Here is a 3,701-nt window from a genome sequence, read left to right on the forward strand (position 1 = left end):
AAAATTGAAAACAAAAAATAACACATCTCATTGATAATAGACCTTGACGTCTCTACATCACAACAATTAACTAGGGATGACAATTTGACTCACCCCGACGGGTTGACGGGGCCGGAAGGGGATGGGGTTGCCCCGCCCCGAATCCATCTCGCGAAATAAAAAAAAATTACAGAAGGCAAAAAATAAAATGGCAAATCACGCACTATACACTGACCACAGTCACAAACAGCAATAGTAATGTTTTCCAATTTCCAGTTTTCCACTTCCATTTCCCTCTCTAGTCTCTTCTGCTCACAGTCTCACGTCTGCCGCCTCTCTCTCACTCGCTGGCTCCCTTATTTTCTAGCCAAATGTTTGGCTTCTTGCCCTTTACCAACCATAGTATTGTTGGATATTGGTTAAATAAATTGAGAATTGAAAATCGATTAAAGTTCGTATCGAATTCGGCCAAATACTCAAAAGCTCGACTCAATCCGTTTAGGCAAAATTGTTTGCCACTTCACCGCTTCGGGGCGCACAAACGGGCCCCCGAAAGAGAATTTTGATTTCTCTGCATGTATTGAAGGGTATATTTGGCATTTCGAAAACCAATATCGGATGAATGAGAAATTACGAAAAAGGCCTCAACCATTAGTGAATAGACACCTTTTCATAAGGGTGCATTGTTTGGAAAGGGTGCATGGTTTGGCCTCAACCATTTCGTCCACACCCCTTCATGGTCTATAAATAGGACCCTTTGGGTGTCCTATTCCTCACAATTTGATATGCAAAAACGTCTCTCATCCTTTCTTCTATCCAAAATCAAAATTATTTCATTTATTTTGATTTTCTTTCATTTCATCTGTGGAGTACATAAGCCTACATTTGGTTCTTTGTACTTGTGTTTTGGAGTGCTACAAACACAAGTGTAGCCGTTGTATCTTGGGAGTCGATTGCCGAAATCCGTAGGCACCGTTGCGGGGCAAATTCGACTTAAGGACAAAGAGTCCAACTCTTGCCTCGGCTTTGTCACCATCATTATACTTATTTCGACGTCACTATTCACAAAATTCTTCCAACAAGTATCACTTTTGATGAGTTTCAATGGGCTGAAAATGGTATTGAGACAAGAAACCGTTCAAAACCAAATTTTCTGCATTATTTGGCTTGTCAAATATGAGTTGGGTAGAACTCATTCGGTGATAACTGACTAAGATCTTGATTTTTGGTGGCGGCAGTAGCGAGAGCCATCAATTGCCAAATGAATCCTTGTGTTTGAGAAAGAAAAATAATTAACTGCACCAAACACAAGGGATATTTGGAGGTGGGTTTCATCGTCATAAAGAAATGAGCATAAAAAGATGGAAGAGAGGAACATGGATTATGTCATGTGACTTGAATAGTTGATATGTTGAATAGGATCACTTTTCGAATTTTTATTTGAGATAATGTCACAAGACTCATAACTTGAATACGATTGAATTCTTCCTGATTTTAAGTCTTCCTTCAAGTTTCAATTATACTTCTATTTTACAATCATAGTATCCAATTTTTCTCTAGCACTTCTGGTTGCTTCTATTGATCAATTGTTAACTGGAGTTCCGGAATGAGCATTTTTTTTACTATATTAAGTGGCATTCTCCAATTATTTTTTCGTATCTTTTTTCTCAAATTTATCGCAAGTTAATGGCCTTAATATAACAAGGATTTTAGTAATGATAGCACATTTAAACGTTCATGGCATAGTTTACATTTAAAAGGATTTCTGTTTAATCTTATCTGATATTTTCTTTTCATTTCTATTTCATCTTATCTGATAATTTCCCGAGCTCCATTATCAATAGTTGAAAATATTCACTATAATGTTAACTATTATTGAGTTTTATTTTGGTGTGTCTCCAGTGTGTTTTGATGAGCTATCTCTAATGCTTTCCATTGAGTTTTAAATTGTGAATTGAAAAAAAAAGGGCAACAAACAGGGCCCCGCCCCGTCTAATGCAGGGTGGGGCGGGGGACGAGGCGAGGTATGTTTGGGGCGGCGTACGGCGAGGGTACCCCGCCCCATTGTCATCACTACAATTAACCACTCGCCGTACTCTGCCCCATTGTCATCACTACAATTAACCAAATCCTTATGGATGCTTGGTGAAATCATTTGGTCATTTTCAAAAGCATTACTAAATACTAATTCAGTGACCACGAGATGGCAATCCTTATATCAAGAGAAATCTAGTACAATCTAGCACCACAATCAACCTTGTCCTATAACTTTTTTGTTGACTACTACTTTGGCTAGAAATAACATAGTCTCCTTTGCTTTTGATTCATCAAGTTGGTACACTTTGCAAAAACTTGATTATGGGCACTATCAACGAGCTCGACATGATCTTTCAATGTATTTTTGTGCTTCCAATCCCTAAAGCCGGTCTTAGATATCTTGACCCCCTCCATCAGGTTTGAACAAGTAGCAATGCAAACAATAAGCCGCATCATTTTCTATGCTGTACTCCAACCAACAAAATTCAGAAAACCATTATTTTCAAAAACATCTATTATCATTTCCTATCCGTCTCCTTGGAAAGTTGTGTCCATGTGGTTGACAAGGACCTTTTTCCAAATATGACATCTTAATATCATCTCTGATTTTAGGATCATATGACTCGATAGGAGGCTTTTTTTGGATCAAATACAAGATCATCGACATTGAATTGAGCCCGAAACTTCTTTGTGTTATCTAAAACTCGAGTGCTCGACTAGAAGCACAACTAGAATTAAGTATAGACTTTCGTTTCGATCGAAAAAATCGTTCCATAATATGCAAAATGTCCCAATTTAATTTTCAATTAGAATTGATTAAAAAATCAACAATTCAACCATTTATTAACCATCATAAAAGCTTTCCAACTTTCCCTCATTTATTAAAAGTCCCAACTTTCGTCATCGAACCCGTTTCACCCATTACAACATTACTTATTTACTTTCCAGTTTCCACCATTTATTAAAAGCCATAAGCACTTCATACAAACTTAAATCACAATAAAACCAATTCATGAAAACTTAAATCAAAACTCGAAAGGACGAGACTTGCGGCAGTGGGGACTTCAGCACATCGTACACGCTCGTCACTCATCGGGAAGGAATTGGATTTGGGGGAAAGAGCCAAAGGGAAAACTGATACTTATTTTGAAATTGCCTGTGAAGTCAGGAGCGATGTGAGAAGTCCCGGAGAGTGGAATGGACTGTCAAACTGACCTCTGCTAGTCAGTGGTAATAATTTGGTTTTTTTTATAACTATTTTGGCTTCTGAATTTGGGCCAACCTAATTTAAAAAAAAAAAACAGAATTTAGGATCACAGGCACAATCGGGGCCAGTAGGGGCGAACTAGCATCAATCTGCAACTCCATCACAGATTCACAGACCAGACGGAGGTTCCGGCGAATCCAGCCAGGGCGGCCACCACCTGCATCCACCACTGGTGCCATCCCAAAATGTGTTTTTCCATATATTCACAATATATGGAAACTAGCACACTAACCATGGTAATAATAATGGTAAAAAGTATCTCTTTCAGTTGACAATTTGAATGGAACGAATAAGAGATATGAGGTCAATCCTCTATGGTCGCCACTGTAATCGAATAAATAGGGACGAAAATGCTATATATATATATATATATATATATATATATATATATATATATATATATATGGAAACTAGAACA

The sequence above is a fragment of the Olea europaea genome, unplaced genomic scaffold, assembly GCF_002742605.1.
Source record: "Olea europaea var. sylvestris unplaced genomic scaffold, O_europaea_v1 scaffold101, whole genome shotgun sequence".
In the NCBI taxonomy this organism is placed as follows: Eukaryota; Viridiplantae; Streptophyta; class Magnoliopsida; order Lamiales; family Oleaceae; genus Olea; species Olea europaea.